The sequence below is a fragment of the Adiantum capillus-veneris genome, chromosome 19, assembly GCF_014529385.1.
Source record: "Adiantum capillus-veneris isolate H3 chromosome 19, ASM1452938v2, whole genome shotgun sequence".
Lineage (NCBI taxonomy): Eukaryota > Viridiplantae > Streptophyta > Polypodiopsida > Polypodiales > Pteridaceae > Adiantum > Adiantum capillus-veneris.
In genome coordinates this window covers 27401865-27424116 of record NC_140949.1, presented here as the reverse complement: position 1 = coordinate 27424116, position 22252 = coordinate 27401865, and positions in this window count along the sequence as shown.

Sequence of the window (22252 nt, the reverse complement as noted above, 5' to 3'; positions counted from 1 at the left end):
CGTACTTCATGTTGAGAACTATACTCGAGAAAGAAACTGAAAAGAACGATACACTGGAAAAGGAAGATGAAGAAGAGGTGTTTCACGGTATTCCCGATCATCCAGAGTGGGGAAATGAAGCAGACAACGAGTCAACGGACAATTCAAGCGAAAACTATAACGGATGTCCGATTTTATGATTTTCCGAACCAAACTAAACAACGCCAGAAACGCTATAGAGCAAAGAGAAAAACAAAGGGGGTTAGAACCAATCCGATGCCTAGAATAAGAGGAAATAATCAATTCTTAATGCTAGTAAAGGCAGAAGATTGTGTTAAGGACAAGGTTTCTGGAAGAATGAGAGGCAATGATCAAAAGAGCTTACGAAAAGACAAAAGAGGCTCAAGAAATCAAGTTCAAAGGAATGGAACGAAAACTGAAACAGAAAAATCAGAAAAGAACAAGCGCAACAGAGAACACACGGAGTCCAAGTTAGAACGTAGAAACAAGTACAGAGAGCTCAAGAAAACTCTGAAAGAAGTTTGGACGCCAGAAATTGAGAGTGGAGAGGACGGAAACGCCAAAATCAAGGAAAACATGGATGTTCCCTCTCACTACAGGAAATTCACAATAGAGGATAGGAAGGTGGTATTAACCCAACCTATTCGAGAGATAAAGGAGAACGAATCTTATGACGGATCGGAGGATGCAAAAAAAGTTGATTTAGCAGCTCCAGGTGAGACACCTAGATCGGTGTACATAGCCATAGATTTGTCTCCAGGAGAGGAAGAGAGAATTTTGAGTCTTCTCAGAGAGTACAGGGACGTGTTTGCATGGTCTTATCAGGACTTAAAGGGAGTTGACCCATCGATATGCCAACACACAATCCCACTAAAACAAGATGCAAAGCCTAGCAGACAGAGACCATACACATATAATGATACGTTTGCTAAGCGAATCAAAGAAGAGATACATAAGCTAATGGAAGCTGAATTCATATACGAGATTGAACACACCGATTGGGTATCTCCGATTGTGGTGGTACCCAAGAAGAACGGAAAACTCCGAGGTTGTGTCAACTTAAAGAAAGTGAATGCTGCAACAATCAGAGACAATTATCCCCTGCCGATAACTGATCATTCTAGAGCGTGTATCAGGGAAAACAGCATACTCCTTTCTTGATGGTTTTTCAGGATATAACCAGCTAGCCATAGCACCGGCAGATCAACATAAAACAGCTTTTGCAATGGAGTGGGTAATTTATGCTTATCGGGTTATGCCTTTTGGTCTAACTAATGCTCCCGCAACCTTCCAGAGGCTGATGATGCATGCTTTCAAAGAATACTTAAGGTTGTTTCTAGAAATATACATGGATGACTTATGTGTACATTCTCTTCTGAGAGATGAGCATCTTTGAACACCTAAGAAAAGTATTTGAGAAATGTAGGACATATCGCATTTGTCTCAATCCTGAGAAATGTGTGTTTATGGTCCGACAGGGTAGAATTCTGAGACATATTGTCTCACAAAACGAAATATCCACGGATTTAGATAAGATAAAAGTTATAGTGGATATGCCTAGACCAACCAATGCGAAACAAGTACAGAGCTTTATGGGACATTGCGGATATTATAAACGATTCATTTACATGTACGCTATAATAGGCCAACCACTTTACAGGCTAATAGTGAACTTTGAATGGACAGAGGAGTGTGAGGAATCATTCAAGAAATTGAAAGAGGCACTCATTACTGCTCTAGTCTTGAAATCACCAGATTGGGAGAAGATATTCCATGTGCATATAGATGCTTCGGCATATGCAATAGGATGCATTCTGGCTCAGCCAGAAGAAGGAAACATGGATTTTCCTATCTGTTACGCCAGTCGACAGCTCAACAATGCAGAGAAGAATTACACCACAACAGAGCGAGAAGGATTAGGAATGATATATGATGTGAAGAAATTTCGGCATTATCTTCTAGCCAACAAGTTTTTGTTTTTTACGGATCACCAAGCCTTGCTCTACCTAGTGAATAAACCATGCAATACCGGGAGAATAGTGAGATGGTTCATTATCTTACTGGAATTCGACTTCACGGTAGTAGTAAAGAAAGGAAAAACAAATCTTAGAGCTGATCATCTTTCGCGATTGACGAATGGAGAAGACCCTATAGGAGTAGATGACGACATGCCAGACGCGTACTTGTTCAACATAGAAATGATACCTAAGTGGTCTCAAAATGTCGTTAACCTATTAACCTATGGAGGAGAGTTCGATAGAAGAGAATACAACCTGAAACATATTGCTATTCAGCAATCCAAGAATCTTCAATTGATTGCAGGAAGGTTGTATCAATTGGGAAATGATCATGTTTTACGACTATGCATCAATCCTGAGGAATATAATATATATCTGCACGAAGCACATGTTCAGGAATGTGCATTTCATTGTTCAAGAAGGAACACATATAGGAATTTGTTACAATTGGGAGTCTATTGGCCAGGAATGAAAGAAAGCATACATGAATATGTCACTGTATGTATTGTATGTTCATCAAAACCGCTAGCAGAGTATTCGACATTATATCAGATAATGATAGCTCCAGAATGGAGTCAGTATATTGTTGAATATCTCACTAATAGAACTTTCCCAGAAGGAACGTCAAAAGCTCGTCAGAAATCTGTAGAGACAGAAGCTAGAGATTACGCTTTAATAGGAGATCAACTCTATAAGAGAGGTAAAGACAACCAGCTTAGGATTTGCGCATCAGAGTCTGAGTATATGATAATCCTGGAGCAAGCTCATGGAGGAGTAGGTGGAGGCCATTTCTCAGGTGATAAGACAACAAAACTTGTCTTAGCCGCAGGAATATGGTGGCCAACATTACATATGGACGCTGAGGAATACGTTAAACGGTGTGATGACTGTCAGCGGACCAAAGTACCACTTAAAAGAGATGATATGCCGCTTAGACCAATGATGGGGGCAAGAGCTTTTGCAAAATGGGGGATTGATTATGTCGGACCCATTTCACCTCCTGCATATAAGACTCATGCACAATACATCGTTGTGGCTACAGACTATCTAACAAAGTGGGTCAAAGCAAAGGCAACTCAAAAAGCAGATGCCAGGACCACGGCACAATTTCTATATGAATACGTCTTTGTACGATATGGATTGCCAATAGAAATTGTGAGTGATCGAGGCACGCATTTTATAAATGAAGTGATAGAGATCCTTCTAGATGAATTCATGGTAATCCATAGGAAATCAACCCCGTATCATCCACAAGCAAACGGACAAGCTGAAGCAACAAACAAAACCATATGCACGGTCCTTACGAAGATTGTATCTGAGTCGAGAACTGACTGGGACCAGAAGTTGCATTCAACATTATGGGCATATAGGGTAGCATATAAAACATCAATAGGAACGACCCCATATAACATGGTTTTTGGGCTAAATGCTATCTTACCAATAGAATTCTTGATTTCAACCTTAAGGGTGGCTAAGGATCTAGAGTGGACAGGGCACGAGCTTTCTGATAGAATAGATGACCTGGAAAAGCTAGACGAGCTTCGCCTAAAAGCAGTAGCTTCTATCTACGCTCAAAAAAGGCGACAAAAGGAATTTTTTGATAAGCATGTGCGGACTAAAGAGTTTAAGGTTGGGGACTATGTCCTAGTTTACACTCTGAAATAGCATGCTAAGAAGCTTAAAAAGCGAGGGATGGGACCTCTGGTGATTAAAGATCTATCACCAAGTGGAGCCGTCAAGCTTGCTACATTAGACGGAGAAGAAATGCCCAATTGGATTAGTGGATGCAGAGTGAAAAAGTATCTTTTGCCGCTAACCCAAGACATGCTTCTCAAAATACATCAAGAAAAGCTGCGTGTCTAGAAAAAGAAAAAGATTGTGGAGGAAGCGCAAGCCGAGGCGAAGGAAAGAATGGAGAAAAGAAGACTACTGCGTCAAAAACAGCGCAATGAAGGAGCAATACGAATAAACGCAGTCAGTATAACAGAAATGGATAATGACAAAGAAGAACCCATCATTGAATGCAAAGTAGGAACCAACCAAATCAAAGTCAAAGCACTATTGGATTCAGGAGCTCAAACTAACCTACTTTCACTCAGTTTGTATAGACAATTGACAAATGACACTAAATTACAAACTGCCAAGCAAGAGTTAAAGAGTTACTCTGAGAATTCAATCAAAACTGTCGGATGCACAGTTTTACATATACAGATTAACCAGTATGTGTATCCTCATATGTTTTACGTGGTTGAAGACCAAGCTACACAACATCCATTATTGCTAGGACAACCATGGCAGAAGCAATACAATGCAATGATTGACTGGAGTTCTAAATCAGTGCTTATCAAATACGAAGGTGAAAGTCAATCAGTTAAGTTCACCAAAGGAGCAGAGCCAACTCCAAAGGAAGAATCCAAGAACAAAGGTAAACAACAACCAGGGAAAAAGAAGAAGCAATGGCAACCAAAAGTTTCTATACAACTGGATTGCTCTTCGACGAGGAACTCTCAACATTGGATAAGGAAGACAAGCAATAATATAACGGCTCAACCTTGGGAAAAAACGGAGTCAACGTTGGTATGGAGACCAAAAAAGGTTGTGCCAGAGAACACAAAGGTGGAAAACAGAGTCTTCAATACCAAACAACAAAGTGATTTTAGACAATCAAGGACAGTGAAACAGATCTGGATTCCAAAGAAGTTCATGAAGGCACAAAGCTATAGCAAGCAAATTTGGATCCCAAGGATTTGTAAACAGGAACTCCCTTTAGCACAATCCACAGAAACTCCTAGGTATTTCAAGGCGAGGAAATCAACACAAAGAACAAAGCAGGTTTGGGTCGCAAAGAGTTTGTGGCAAGCACAAGCAAAGCGGAAGCAGATTTGGATTGTGAAAAAGAACAGCAAGGTAAAGAAGAATCCATCTACTGATTCTACTACCGAAGTGCCAAAACCAACCCAAAACCCGACCACCAACCCTTCAATCAAACAAAGAGCAGCTTTATTGGAAAGACTGTTGTATCATCGCTCTACAATTGCATTGGGAACTTATGACCAAAACAACTACAATGCTTCGCCCACAGAAACTTCATAGTCATCTGGGAGGACTCAGACTAGGAGGGGGGGAGGTATACAGGTATACAGGAGCTACAAAGCAGCTACAAGCGACAAAAACAAAGAAAAACAAAAAATTATATTACAAGGGCAGTGTCTTACATGATTTTGCAATTTTTATGTTTGATTGCGGATATTGATAATATTTATGTCCTTATATACCTTGTTTTGCAACAAGAAGAGATCAAATGATGAATTTGGGTCTCTAGACGTGTAAATATCACTAAATAAGAGTGTTTTTGGAGCTAAAAAGTAAAAAAAAGTGGTAATCCAAGTCCAGAAATCACAAATAAGTGTATATTCATATACACAGGGTTACCAGCTATTTATTGTGTATGTTTGGAATTTTTTGGCTTCAATTTGCTATTTTTCTTTATTTTTTATGATTTTCTTAATAAAAGTAAAATAAAAATAAAAAAGCAGGTGAAACGAGATCAGAAAAAAGAAAAGAATAGATGGTGATGATCCTAATGACAAGGGAAACCCATGGTAAAAATTGAGTACAATTCGGGAAAAGTTGCGGAAAGCCCGAAATGACAGAATTTTGGCAAAGTGGACACATTTCTCAGAAACAGGTCAAACGGAGTCCAAATTAAGAAATTTCAAATCCTAAAGTGCATTTCACGACGAGATAGGAGCACATGTCAAATTTGGTAACAAGTGATCCGGGAAGTCCGAAGTTAAGTATTTTTCACATCACTTTCAAGCTCATTTCCACTATTACCTTCTTGGAGAGAGCAAAGAGCACACAGGAGCATCCAACCTTCTACAGCCTTCTACGACTGCTACGAGAGCTCAGAGGACACCAGACATGAGAGGTAGACTCGTTGCCATAAGTTTTTGATGCTTATCATTAACTTTTGTCGCGAAAACTGACCAAAACCAAGAAACAAGAGCAGACGGGGAATGCGGTAGAATGCTAGGTAGTGGCACAACCGCCTAACCAAACCTTGCAAGAACTTATAGGTGAGTTACCCTAGTATAGAAGATGGGTTTCTAACACTCAAAGCTCGAGAAAGAACGACGAGAAAAACCCTAGGTCAACAGAGCCTGCAAGAGGCAAACAGGAAAAAGTTATCGAAACGATACAAAACTTCTCAGGAAGCTTAACAACATCGAGGGCAATGCAACCATGGAGTATCTCTAGGTTTGGACTACCAAAAGTAGGTCGGAACAACTGATTCGGCTGCGGAAACACAAAGCGTCATTTTGGCATAACGGCTGAAATTGACGACCGAATGAAATGAAACTTCACAAGCAACTTCAAATATACATGGATGACTTATGTTTGCAAGCAAAACCCAAAAGAAAGCTGATTCACTTACCGATGGTGAAAAAGACGCTTTCGGGCAACCAAAAGGAGAAAGATGGAGAACGGGGAGCCAAAGTCAAGTTCAACCAAACAGATGGCTTCACAACATATCCAATGAGCTGGAAATGCAACTCTCAAGAAGAAAAGTTGAAGAAATTCAACTCCAAGGCAAAAAGACGACTTCGGAGACTGAGATGCCTATAAGGGGTATTTTTAGCTAAACTGATGACTTTTTAAGTTGAAAACTAGTTAGCAGGGCTTAGGGCACTAGCACAAAGCATTCTTTGCACAAAAAGACCAACATTTCAATAAAAGACATCATACGCGTATGATGTCTCACAGCATGAATTTCACATCCATTTCAACATTTGAGTGCATAGCCTCATTCCACATGTTAATCACATCCTATGAACCAAGTATCATGAGAATTGGAGTTAGAAAACCCAAGGAAAACCAAAAAGACACAAAGTAGGCCATAAAATTGATTTTTGGTCCTAATTTTGTCAAAATAACTCCAAACTCATTGAAACTTTGTAGGATTGTTGATTAACACATCTACAAGCTATCTGGAACCAAAAAGCACCATTTTGACACAAAAGACATCATACGCGTATGATGTCTATTTGCACTTACAGAGCCAAAGCTGCTCATTTGTCATCATACATCCATTATATATATCTAATACATGCTACATATGAAATTTGGAACCATTTGGTCAAGAGGATCACCCCATTAGCCCAATTGAGGGAAAATCCTTCACCTAAAGCCTATTTTTGGCCCAAATCCAACATACTCAAGTCCAAACCAATATTTGAGTAGAAACAACCCTTCACTAGTACATGGGGAGTCCACAGAACCAATCCCATGCAAACTTGATGAAAAAGACATCATACGCGTATGATGTCTCCAGAGCCATTTTTAGCCCAAAATCTATCCAAACTTCATAAATCCACTGAATAAGCCTATCTAAAGCCAAATCCAAGCTTATAGAGAAATTTGATCCAAAAATACACTAAAAGACATCATACGCGTATGATGTCTCACTATGTGATTTTGGCACCTCAGGGCTTCAACCACCAAACAGAAGTGATCTACATGCCATTTGAAAGTGAACCACCAAGTTTTATCCAATTTGGATCATAAAATCCAAATCCCTTTCAAAATTTTGCCAAGAGCCGGAACTGGACTAAACTGGCCAAAACTTGACCAAATGGGATCCAAACTCAAATACAAGCATATGATACTCATGTATACACTATCAGCTACAAGCACAACCAATATGAAGTCATTTTGACACAAAAGACATCATACGTGTATGATGTCTCCAGCATGATTTTGAGCCCATTTTGCATATTTTTTCACCTACGTTGCATCCTTAGGCCCTGAATAGCTCATGTTTCAATTTTCAAGTCATTTGAATAGTTAAAAGCTTCATTTCGGCTTTCAGTACTAAAAAGACGCTAACTTCTGAAATTGGAGTACACGATCTATGGATTTCGCCAAGTCATCGGCAACGAAGAGAAAAAGACCGACAATCAAAGATGCTCTTGCAGAAGCGGAACCCTTTGACATTCCAGCAGAAACCCTCAAGCCAGCCAAAACTTGGGTGGAGGAAGCAGTATTGGAGAAAGAGGGAATAAAGATCTACCAGGGGACTTTCAGAGATCCTCAAGGGCAAGCGGTGGATGTACCAATGATCCCACAGGAATTGGTAGATTATAGCAGGTCAAAAGACATCAGCAGGTACCTGGAAAGGGCAGACTTGCACAGTTTCTTCACCTCGAGACCATCAGGTGTGGATACAAGAAGAGTGTACGAGTTGGCAACATCCATTCAGAAGGATGGAAAAGCCACATTGACAACCATGGATGGAGAGAAAGTAGAAGTACAGATCACTCCACAGATCATTGCAGATGCATTGAAGGTGCACAACAAAGGGAGCTCAGTCAGGGAAAGAAGGGAGGCCATAGAGGTCTATGGGCCCAAGAAGCAGAATGCAACCTATGGAGATATAGTGGACCCAAGAGCAGAAACCCTTTGCCGACTGTACAACCAATTTCTTGATGTTTGCAGTAAAAGACCGCAAAAGTATACGACACCACCCCATGCCATTGTGACCACCATCATGTGAGGTCCCTGCCCCTTGTCGAGAGGAGCGGAGTACCTTTGATAGGTCTCCAATCCTGATAAGGAAAAACCAACGGACATTGCCTTAGCTACTACGTAGCCACGGGCATGAACCGTTAGTGAAGGATTGGTCCTATCTCGCTATGGCGGAGCGTGACCACCATAACCCTATCTAAAAACTATCTATAATCAATTATACCTAAAAGTATAAATCTTAGAGTGGCCAACCTGTGCGCTTTTTTCTCCATGTTTCAGAAGCACAGCCGCCAAGGTTTGTCTCTTTTAAGATTTATGACAAAAAAAAAAAAAAATTCTAGCATTGGAAAGTTACCCGACTCATCGGGTCCACCCGTCCATAGAATGATACCGTCGGGGTATCATTCTCCCACTTTCCACACCACACTCACCCTTCTTTTGTTATCTAATTACTACCACACTGTTTAAACATACATGTTCCTTTACATTATTTATGATACTGGTTCGTTAAACCAGCCCTTCAAACAGTATTACAAACAATTGTCAAACAAGAAGTCGTCCAATTTTAAACCAACAACCCTTGGATTAGATTCACTCAAGAATCTCTACTGGCGCTATTATGTCCGATCGGTATATACATTATTTATAAAAACCCTTGTCCTCATGAGCGTCCCATACTGCTCGACAAGTACTCGTTGTGCTAATCTGAACGTACTTCCGTCACAGCAACAACGGTGCCAATCTGGGCGTCATCCTCACGCCACGGCAAAACAAAACTGCAGTATCCAGCTGGGCTAATCTGGGTGTACTCCCACCACAGCATCAGTGGTGCCATCCTGGGCGTCATCTCACGCCTCGGCAACTGCCACATAATACCAGCGCTAATAAGTAGAGAGACTTGAGAGAAACCATACCGAAGGTTTTGGACAAACATTCTTTCCTATAGCAACCAGTTTAACCAGACAATCTTTCCTACTTGTCAAACATATGACGCGTTTCTTGGGGTTAAGCCCCGTGGTTTCGGTCCGTGTTTTCTTTTCATAAGGTAAATAATTATATATTCCTATGGTCTCGCATATGCAATGATGCATAACTTGAAACTGCAATACTAACCTGTACCATAGCTCCGATTGGTCCGATTGGTGGAGACATAGCATTTTCCGCAGGGATTCCACCGTTACTTGTACCAGCTTCATGATCATTAGCACCTTGGGTTCGAGCACGCTTATTAGTCCACTAGAGTTTTTGCTCTCTTAGTGGTTTGTGGACGCCTTCTCTCTAAGAGAAGTGGCAGCACTTCGTGAGCTCTATAGAGGCAATCTCTATGTCCAAAGTCTGAGCATGGATGCTCTATTTATAGCAGAAAGAAAAACGTCCAACTTTTTTTTTTTCCAAAAAAAAATATTTTTTTTAAAATTTTTTTTTAATAAAAAAAATATTTTTATTATTTTTTTATTTTTATTTTTTAAAATCATATCCGCGTTTTTGGTACCCTTGTGGTACCCATGAGCTTGACCACTTTGTCATTATCATCAAAAGATAAGGCCACTCCTTTCCATGTGATAGTGTGTCTCACTTTGTCCCCTCCTGTGTGATCCATGTGCCTTCATTTGTCATCCCTATGTATTCTTTTGTCTTTATAATTATTTTATTTATTTCTTTAATGATAATTTACTTTACATTTTCAAGTTAAACTTTACAGTCTTATATTAACTTTACAGTAGTAAAAGAAAATTCTACAATCAGTAAATAAGTCTTGCAATAAGTTAGTTAGTGATTCATATAGCTAAACATGTCAGAATTTTGTAGCGTAAATTTTAAATTCTAAGTTTTTTCAACCTACGATTCATAATTTAAACTTGAATATCTTAAATAATGAGTGATGGTTAAAAAAATTCAATTGCGTAATAGAACTTGTGTGAAATTTGAAAGTAGAGACCTTACAATCTCCCCAACTTAGAATTTGAGATGTCCTCATCTCAAGAACAGTGAAGGGTAATCCTTAAGAAGGGATGTCTCATCTTCCCAAGTAGCATCTTCTATAGGGAAATCCTTCCATAAGATAAGATGTTCTTTGATGGATCTATTCCTAAGCTTTCTCTCTCGAGTTTCTAGGATAGTATCAGGCGTACTTCTTTTTAAGTCGGCGTACTTCTTTTGTCGATCTTGAGCCGCTTGAATATCCCTTTGAATAGCTTTGGTTTGAGCTTCCATTTCTTCAAGCATTTTCTTTGAGGCTTCTACCCTTATAGTGGGGTCAGAAAAGTTAAGAGGTGATAAACATTCTTGACCATAAAGAGCATTAAAAGGTGTCATTCCAATACTTCTATGAGTAGAGGAATTGTATGCATACTCTACCAAGGGTAGGTATTGAATCCACTTGCGAGGTTCCCTATTGCAGTAGGCTCTAAGGATGTCTTCAATTACTTGATTAACTCTTTCAGTTTGGCCATCATTTTGAGGATGATAAGCAGTACTAAAACATAATTGGGTTCCAATAGCTTGAAACAATGATACCCAAAACTTTGAAGTAAACTTGGCATCACGATCACTGACAATCCTCTTGGGTAAACCATGAATTCTGAAAACCTCTTTCATAAACAGACGAGCAATATCTAAAGCTATAAAGGTTGTCTTGACTGGGATTAAGTGAGCCGCTTTAGTAAGCAAGTCGACTATGACCATGATTGAATCATAGCCAGCTTGGACAGAAGGAAACCCGGTGATAAAGTCCATGCTAATACATTCCCATTTCATTTGTGGAATATCTAAAGGATGTAATTTACCTGGCATCTTTAGTCTCTCTGCCTTAATTCTTTGACAAGACAAACAGTGCTTGACATAGCGAAGGACATCACCCTTCATACCTTGCCAATAGTAACTTCTGCGAATTGCATTGATGGTTTTGGCATAACCTGGATGTCCTGAAGTTGGGCCATCATGTGCTTCATATAGGATAGCATTCCTTAGGGTAGAATCCTTAGGTATGCATAGTCGATTCCTATAGTAAATTTTCCCGTCTTCTAAGGAGTAATGTAGAGGTTTAGGCTGATTTGATGATACCCTCTCTTCACGTAGGATACTAGCAAGCATCTGGTAATCTGCATCTCTGACAGCAGCATAGGAGACCTTGTCTAAAATAGGGTTGTTAGCCATGGAAATTGCCCCCCAGAAAAGCTTTACGGCTTAGGGCATCTGCCACAACATTATCCTTACCTGGTCTAAATTTAATATCAAAATCATATTCATGCATGAGCTCTATCCATCTCCTCTGTCTCATGTTAAGGTTAGGTTGGGTAAAAATCCACTTAAGACTCTTGTGATCTGTTACCAACTGGAATTTGCGTCCCAATAGATAATGTCTCCATAGCTTGAGAGCATGAATAACTGCTAGCAATTCTAAATCATGTGTAGCATAATTCACTTCATGAATCCTAAGCTTCCGAGAAGTATAAGCTACAGGCCTTCCTTCTTGAGTAAGGACTCCTCCTAATGCAAGGTTACTAGCATCTGTGATCACCTCGAATTCTTGGGTGAAGTCTGGAAGTTTTAAGAGAGGTTCTGAAGCAAGATACTCCTTAATCTGTTTGAAGCAAGATTCATGTTTTTCTTCCCAAAGTATCGTTGCTCCTTTCTTTAGCAAGTCGGTTAGTGGTGCAGCTTTAAGAGCATAGTCCTTTACAAAGATCCTGTACCACCCTGTGATACCTAAGAACCCTCTGACTTAGGTTTGTGAAGTGGGTTGAGGCCATTCCACAATATCTTTGACTTTGTCAGGGTCAACAGAGACTCCTTCAGGTGAAATGATAAACCCTAAGTAACAGACCTTAGGGGTAAAGAAGGTACATTTGCTTTTCTTTGCATACAGCTTATTTCGGCGTAAAAGCTCTAACACTTTCCTAACATGTCCTTCATGCTCTTCCTCTAATTTGGAATAAATTAAGATATCGTCAAAGAATACTAGGACAAAATCATCCAAGAATTCTCTAAAGATATCGTGCATCAGACGATTGAAAGTTGCAGGAGCATTCGTAAGTCCGAAAGCCATCACTGTAAATTCGTAATGACCGTAACGAGTGTTGAAAGCTGTTTTGGAGATATCCGCCTCCTGGATTCGAATTTGATGATAGCCAGATCGAAGATCGATCTTTGTGAATATTTTGGCTCCATGTAATCTGTCCAGCATCTCATTGATACGAGGAATTGGATATTTATTCTTGATGGTAACCTGATTTAAGCCCCTATAATCTATGCAAAGTCGAAGAGAGCCATCCTTTTTCTTTTGGAAGAGAACAGGTGCACCCCATGGAGATGTACTAGGTCGGATAAACCCTTGCTCAATCAACTGCTTGAGCTGCTCCTTGAGTTCTATAGCCTCTGGAAGTGACATCTTGTACGGCGCTCTTGAGACTGGTTCACTACCTAGAAAAATTTTGAGTTCATGGTCTACCTCCCTAGGTGGTGGTAGTTCAGAAAGTTCACTGGGGAAAACATCCAAAAATTCTTCTAGCCACATTGGTTCAGGGTTGGAAGAAGATTTTTCTACTTTGTTTAGCTTGACTACAAAAATTTGTTGACCCTTGCGTAACCCTTTCAAAAGACGATTAGCTTTGACCAAGTAAGCTTTTGGTCGTCCATTTTGGCCTTGAATAGTGACTTCTTGACCTAGGTTGTCCACAAAAGTAACACTTCCTTGGGCACAATGGATATTGGCATTATGACTGGCTAACCAATCCATTCCAAGAATTCCGTCATAGATTCCTATGGGTAACGTTCGAAAAGTAGCAGAAGTAGAGTATTCTCCCAACTTGAAATCTATTTTGCCCACAGTGTACTGAGATAACACCTCCTTTCCATTGGCTAATTCAACTCTCATCTTTCTTGTAGGATGTTGATTAAGTCCTAACCTCCTTAAACATTTAGGTGACAAGAAAGAATGAGTACTACCACAATCAATAAGAAGCTCAAATTTTTCACCTTGGTGATTTGCAGGTGTTTGAATGACAGCATATTGTTGTCTTGCTCTTGGGTTATCAATTGCAGCATGTAGAGTTGCTCTTTCCTCTTGTTCTTCTCCCAATGTTGGTCCTCTTATGATAGCATTGACTCTGGAAGCCATTTCGCGCCCTCGACCTCGTCCTCTAGCTCGATTAGGTGTATTTGTTGCGGAGACTTGCCTCGGACATATATTCCTAAAATGTCCTAGCTCGTTGCATTCATAGCATCTAAGATCTGCATTTTGAGCTCCATTTGCTGAAGCTGCAACTATTGGATGAGTTTGGTGAACTGGGTAAACTTGCCTTTGGTTCCACATCATAGGCCGTCCTCTCCTTCCAGCATTCCTTAAATTTCCATTTCGTACCCTTTGAGAGTTTGACATCTCTTTAGCTAAGGGTTTAGCTCTTAAAAGAGCATCTTGCAAATTTTCAGGCCTCATAGCTTCTAGACGTGTATTTAAAGGAGAATTTAGCCCTTGGCAGAAACGGGCTACTTGTTGATCTGTGGTCATTGGCGGAGCATAGCGCCTAAGAGTTACAAATTTGGAGTAGTATTCTTCCACTGTAAGATGAAACTGACGTAAGTTGAAGAATTCATTCATCTTAAGGGATTCGTGTGCAGGTGGAAGATAACGTCCTTTGACAGCATACTTAATGTCTTCCCAAGTTTGAGTGTTTTGAGCTACTTGATTATCTTTGCAGTGTTGTTTCCACCAAAGCTTGGCATCCCCCGTGAGACGAAACATAGCCAACATTGCCTGGTTATCGGGAGTAGTACCAGCAGCAACAAAATAATCCTCCATCTCTTCAAGCCACACTTCAGCATCGCGCTCAACTAGGGCTCCTTCCCCTTTGAAAGAGGGAAGTTTAGCTTGCTTGAGAAGTAGCTTTTTCTCTTGAAGAGATGTATACACCGTACTCTGTGCAATATAGATTAAGTGAAACTTTATTGGATACTCTAACTTTAATCCACTTTAAGGCAAGACTTGATCAGACAATAATACAAAAAAAAGATAATATTAATCCAAACTTTATTTATATACACATTATTTACTACCAAGGTTGGTAGTCTTTAGGTACAACGATTGTAATGTCTCTATATTTTGAGTTTAGTGACTACAAAAGGATAGGATAAAGGATCAAAATAATAAGTTTCCTTTGACCCTTGAAATCTACGAGATACACATATGGGTCGAATTCTACCACCAGGGATAACTTTTGTAACTTGGTTATAGACCCATTGAGTCTGAGATATCTTTTCTCCTCCCAAGGTAATGGTAGCATCTGGATTCTTAGTACCAATGAAAAGATACACTTCGATGACTTTTAACTCCTCTGCCCAACGAAGTTTCTTAAGATTGGTATCCATGCACCATATCTTGTCAGCATCGATGGTATAGATTCCTCCAGATGGACTCCAGTTGATACCCCATCCTCTATGCACCCTTGGAATAGGTGGTGCAAACACCCTATCCAAAATCAAACACCCTATCCAAAATCATCATCACCCTTTTTCGAAACTGATAATTTGGTGATTGGCATGCATTTTCAAACATGATGGTGAACACCTGGAATTTCTGGTAGGCTGAATGAACATTTTCCTGTACCAGGAAAGTTCAGTCTTCAATACCATATAAAAACTCAAAACAAATTTTCTAGGTTCTTCTATTATTTCAAACATTCGCATCCTTCAATATCCAAACATCAATCTAAAAATATCCCCAAGCTTTAACCTAGGCTTTGATACCAGTGTGAGGTCCCTGCCCCTTGTCGAGAGGAGCGGAGTACCTTTGATAGGTCTCCAATCCTGATAAGGAAAAACCAACGGACATTGCCTTAGCTACTACGTAGCCACGGGCATGAACCGTTAGTGAAGGATTGGTCCTATCTCGCTATGGCGGAGCGTGACCACCATAACCCTATCTAAAAACTATCTATAATCAATTATACCTAAAAGTATAAATCTTAGAGTGGCCAACCTGTGCGCTTTTTTCTCCATGTTTCAGAAGCACAGCCGCCAAGGTTTGTCTCTTTTAAGATTTATGACAAAAAAAAAAAAAAACATTCTAGCGTTGGAAAGTTACCCGACTCATCGGGTCCACCCGTCCATAGAATGATACCGTCGGGGTATCATTCTCCCACTTTCCACACCACACTCACCCTTCTTTTGTTATCTAATTACTACCACACTGTTTAAACATACAGGTTCCTTTACTTTATTTATGATACTGGTTCGTTAAACCAGCCCTTCAAACAGTATTACAAACAATTGTCAAACAAGAAGTCGTCCAATTTTAAACCAACAACCCTTGGATTAGATTCACTCAAGAATCTCTACTGGCGCTATTATGTCCGATCGGTATATACATTATTTATAAAAACCCTTGTCCTCATGAGCGTCCCATACCGCTCGACAAGTACTCGTTGTGCTAATCTGGACGTACTCCCGTCACAGCAACAACGGTGCCAATCTGGGCGTCATCCTCATGCCACGGCAAAACAAAACTGCAGTATCCAGCTGGGCTAATCTGGGTGTACTCCCACCATAGCATCAGTGGTGCCATCCTGGGCGTCATCTCACGCCTCGGCAACTGCCACATAATACCAGCGCTAATAAGTAGAGAGACTTGAGAGAAACCATACCGAAGGTTTTGGACAAACATTCTTTCCTATAGCAACCAGTTTAACCAGACAATCTTTCCTACTTGTCAAACATATGACGCGTTTCTTGTGGTTAAGCCCCGTGGTTTCGGTCCGTGTTTTCTTTTCATAAGGTAAATAATTATATATTCCTATGGTCTCGCATATGCAATGATGCATAACTTGAAACTGCAATACTAACCTGTACCATAGCTCCGATTGGTCCGATTGGTGGAGACATAGCATTTTCCACAGGGATTCCACCGTTACTTGTACCAGCTTCATGATCATTAGCGCCTTGGGTTCGAGCACGCTTATTAGTCCACTAGAGTTTTTGCTCTCTTAGTGGTTTGTGGACGCCTTCTCTCTAAGAGAAGTGGCAGCACTTCGTGAGCTCTATAGAGACAATCTCTATGTCCAAAGTGTGAGCATGGATGCTCTATTTATAGCAGAAAGAAAAACGTCCAACTTTTTTTTTTCCAAAAAAAATTAATTTTTTTTATTTTTTTAAATAAAAAAATATATTTTTATTTTTTTATTTTTTTAAAAAAAAATCATATCCGCGTTTTTGGTACCCTTGTGGTACCCATGAGCTTGACCACTTTGTCATTATCATCAAAAGATAAGGCCACTCCTTTCCATGTGATAGTGTGTCCCACTTTGTCCCCTCCTATGTGATCCATGTGCCTTCATTTGTCATCCCTATGTATTCTTTTGTCTTTATAATTATTTTATTTATTTCTTTAATGATAATTTACTTTACATTTTCAAGTTAAACTTTACAGTCTTATATTAACTTTACAGTAGTAAAAGAAAATTCTACAATCAGTAAATAAGTCTTGCAATAAGTTAGTTAGTGATTCATATAGCTAAACATGTCAGAATTTTGTAGCGTAAATTTTAAATTCTAAGTTTTTTCAACCTACGATTCATAATTTGAACTTGAATATCTTAAATAATGAGTGATGGTTAAAAAAATTCAATTGCGTAATAGAACTTGTGTGAAATTTGAAAGTAGAGACCTTACACATCACATGGGCATTAAAGAGCAATATGCCAAAAGAGGTGAATTACGCTCAACACATCCACGAGCAAGTAATTTCCATGCACAACGAGAAGCGAAAGTACATAGGAGAAGCGGAAATTCTGACAAGAATAGCTTATGAAGCTATTGGAGCTAGAGATCAGTGGCCAAAGGTTCCCTCCCAGAATGAGTGGCTTAAAGAAGCCAACGAGGAGGAAGAACAACCCGAAGTATCCAAGAGGGCATCCACAAGAGCACGCCGGAAACTAGAAGTAGTTTCAGAACCTGCAGAGGATGTGGACGAGCCGCTTAAGAAGAAAGTAAAGAAGAAGGTTGCTCCCAAGCAAACCAAAAGTCAGAAAGCGGCAAGAATGGAAAGACTAGTGGAGCAGTTTAGAGCGGAAAGAGCTCTAAAGGGTGACTTTGAAGAAAAGTGGGTGCCAGACCCCACTAAAGTCGGAACTAGCTCAGCAAGGCCACATATTGATCAATACGATCAATATATTAAAGCTTATGAGGAGTCAGAGGCTATTCTGGAGCAGCAACCTGTCGAGCCATACACTGAAGAGGAGGTACAGCAATTAAAAGCTGAGCTGAAAAAAGACGACAAGGGGAAAATAAAAGTAGATGAGTCTACTAAGCCTCAAGAGAAAGATGGGCAAGCCGACAAAGGGAAAGCCAAGGAAGCTGAGGACAGATATCCCTCTATGACTGATGTACCAAGCTCTAAGAAGACGGAAAAAATTGTGGAGGAGACCACAGTAGAGGTGGACACAGATGATTTGGAAAAGCCAGAGGCCGAGACCAAAGAAAAGAAGATAGATCCAGTTCAGCAAAAGAGAAATGATTATGAGGATCTGGTAGAGATAGGATACACCGAAGAAGAGGCCCTTGAGGCAGTTTATGGGATCACCCTACAAAAACAAGATGAACGGAGGAAAAAACAAATAGTAAAAAAGAAAGTGAAGAGAAACTGGACGAACCGAAAGTACTAGAAGAGCCAAAGCCAGTGGAGGTGGTGGCGGAAAGAGCTTTAGAGTTGACAAATGATGATGAAAAAGACATGCACATGGTGCATGAACTGCTCAGCAAGATAAAAGAAAGGTCCAAGGCAAAGGAAGTAGAGATTGAGACAGCCAAACAAAGGGAAGCGGAGTTGCAGAGAAAATTAGAGAATGCTATGACTGAATCTGAAAGTCATAACGCATCACTCTATGATGCGGAAAACGAGAGAGACGGCATGATACTCCAGCTAGCCGAGGCTTCAAGGGAAGTAAAAAGTGCACAGGAAGCAAGGGAGCAGATAGAGGATGAGTTGGAGTCGGCCAAGGATGAGCTCATTGAGCTAAGGGAGAGAGTCGAGATCCAAGAAAGAACAATCACTAGACTCAGGACTACCCCTAGAGCTAGCAGAGCAGGAACCGAACAAGAGGGAGCTATCATACCAGTTTTGGAAGACCAGGTCCGAAGCTTACAAAGAGAGCTGAGATTAGAGCAAGTACAAAGGTTGCACATTGTGGAGGGATCATTGGCCGCAAAGGAGAGGCTCACATTAGAAAATCAAACACTACGGACAGAGAATGAGGCCCTCCGCAAACAGCTCCAAGATCTACAAGAGCAACAAAGAAGAGAGACAGAGACACCACAAGAAGAATCAGGTGGAGTAGCCATAGAGCTACCAGAAACTGGAGAGGCAATCACAATTGAAGATCCAGCCCCAGCTCAAGAGGTGGCCTCGACTTCAAGAATCTCTGAAGAAGAAGAACAAAGGCTCCATGACCAAATAGAAAAGTCAGCAGAGGAGAGTGCCAAGGCGGAAATGGAATGGGAGAGGAGATTCCTAATCTCCATTAGACTTCAGGGATTAGACACAAAAGTGCTCCATGAACAGTGGATGCAACCTAGCCTGCCTTTCCCTTTGATGAGGAGCAGTATGTCGCTCTTTACGAAGGCGACATCACAAAGGAGGAACAATCAAAGAAGATAGTAGATTCACAACCTAGATGGAGGAAAGGTTGGCTGAACAAATACCCAGCCTACCTCATCTACTTGGTGGAGGCACCAAAGGAGATTCGGGAGGATGCAACCTTCTGCCCGGTGCCAAGAGGTGAAATGGGTCCAACATAATCAATCCCCCATTTTGCAAAAGCTCTTGCCCCCATCATTGGTCTAAGCGGCATATCATCTCTTTTAAGTGGTACTTTGGTCCGCTGACAGTCATCACACCGTTTAACGTATTCCTCAGCGTCCCTATGTAATGTTGGCCACCATATTCCTGCAGCTAAGACTAGTTTTGCTGTCTTATCACCTGAGAAATGGCCTCCACCTACTCCTCCATGAGCTTGCTCCAGGATTATCACATACTCAGACTCTGATGCGCAAATCCTAAGCTGGTTGTCTTTACCTCTCTTATAGAGTTGATCTCCATTAAAGCGTAATCTCTAGCTTCTGTCTCTACAGATTTTTGTCGAGCTTTTGACGTTCCTTCTGGGAAAGTTCTATTTGTGAGATATTCAACAATATACTGAATCCATTCTGGAGCGATCATTATCTGATATAATGTCGAATACTCGGCTGGCGGTTTTGATGAACATACAATACATATAGTGACATATTCATGTACGCTTTCTTTCATTCCTGGCCAATAGACTCCCAATTGTAACAAATTCCTATATGTGTTCCTTCTTGAACAATGAAATGCACATTCCTGAACATGTGCTTCGCGCAGATATATACTATATTCCTCAGGATTGATGCATAGTCGTAAAACATGATCATTTCCCAATTGATACAACCTTCCTGCAACCAATTGAAGATTCTCGGATTGCTGAATAGCAATATGTTTCAGGTTGTATTCTCTTCTATCGAACTCTCCTCCATAGGTTAATAGGTTAACGACATTTTGAGACCACTTCGGTATCATTTCTATGTTGAACAAGTACGCGTCTGGCATGTCGTCATCTACTCCTATAGGGTCTTCTCCATTCGTCAATCACGAAAGATGATCAGCTCTAAGATGTGTTTTTCCTTTCTTTACTACTACCGTGAAGTCGAATTCCAGTAAGATAATGAACCATCTCACTATTCTCCTGGTATTGCATGGTTTATTCACTAGGTAGAGCAAGGCTTGGTGATCCGTAAAAAACACAAACTTGTTGGCTAGAAGATAATGCCGAAATTTCTTCACAGCATAGATCATTCCTAATCCTTCTCGCTCTGTTGTGGTGTAATTCTTCTCTGCATGGTTGAGCTGTCGACTGGCGTAACAGATAGGAAAATCCATGTTTCCTTCTTCTGGCTGAGCCAGAATACATCCTATTGCATATGCCGAAGCATCTATATGCACATGGAATATCTTCTCCCAATCTGGTGATTTCAAGACTGGAGCAGTAATGAGTGCTTCTTTCAATTTCTTGAACGATTCCTCACACTCCTCTGTCCATTCAAAGTTCACTATTAGCCTGTAAAGTGGTTGGCCTATTATAGCGTACATGTAAATGAATCGTCTATAATATCCACAATGTCCCATAAAGCTCTGTACTTGTTTCGCATTGGTTGGTCTAGGCATATCCACTATAACTTTTATCTTCTCTAAATCCGTGGATATTCCGTTTTGTGAGACAATATGTCCCAGAATTCTGCCCTGTCGGACCATAAACACACATTTCTCAGGATTGAGACAAATGCGATATGTCCTACATTTCTCAAATACTTTTCTTAGGTGTTCTAGATGCTCATCTCTCAGTAGAGAATGTACACATAAGTCATCCATGTAGATTTCTAGAAACAGCCTTAAGTATGCTTTGAAAGCATGCGCCATCAGCCTCTGGAAGGTTGCGGGAGCATTGGTTAGACCAAAAGGCATAACTCGATAAGCATAAATTCCCCACTCCGTTGCAAAAGCTGTTTTATGTTGATCTTCTGGTGCTATGGCTAGCTGGTTATATCCTGAAAAACCATCAAGAAAGGAGTATGCTGTTTTCCCTGATACACGCTCTAGAACATGATCAGTTATCGACAGGGGATAATTGTCCCTGATTGTTGCAACATTCACTTTCTTTAAGTTGACACAGACTCGGAGTTTTCCGTTCTTCTTAGGTACTACCACAATCGGAGATACCCAATCGGTGTGTTCAATCTCGTATATGAATTCAGCTTCCATTAGCTTATCTATCTCTTCCTTGATTCGCTTAGCAAAAGTATCATTATATGTGTATGGTCTCTGTCTGCTAGGCTTTGCATCTTGTTTCAGTGGGATTGTGTGTTGGCATATCGATGGGTCAACTCCCTTTAAGTCCTTATAAGACCATGCAAACACATCCCTATACTCTCTGAGAAGACTCAAAAGTCTCTCTTCCTCGCCTGGAGACAAATCTGTGGCTATGTAGACCGGTCTAGGTGGCTCACTTGGAGCTGCTAAATCAACTTTTTTTGCATCCTCCGGTCCATCATAAGATTCGTTCTCCTTCCTCTCTCAAATAGGTGGGGTTAATATCACCTTCCTATCCTCTATTGTGAATTTCCTATAGTGAGAGGGAACATCCATGTTTTCCTTGATTTTGACGTTTTCGTCCTCTCCACTCTCAATTTCTGTCGTCCAAACTTCCTTCAGAGTTTTCTTGAGCTCTCTGTACTTGTTTCTATGTTCTAGCTTGGACTCCGTGTGTTCTCTGTTGCGCTTGTTCTTTTCTGATTTTTCTGTTTCTGTTTTCGTTCCATTCCTTTGAACTTGATTTCTTGAGCCTTTTTTGTCTTTTCGTAAGCTCTTTTGATCATTGCCTCTCATTCTTCCAGAAACCTTGTCCTTAACACAATCTTCCACCTTTACTAGCATTAGGAATTGATTTTTTCCTCTTATTCTAGGCATCGGATTGGTTCTAACCCCTTTTGTTTTTTTCTTTGCTCTATAGTGTTTCTGGCGTTGTTTAGTTTGGTTCGGAAAATCATAAAATCGGACATCCATTATAGTTTCTTCATTTCCGCTTGAATTGTCCGTTGACTCGTTGTCTGCTTCATTTCCCCACTCAGGATGATCGGGAATGTCG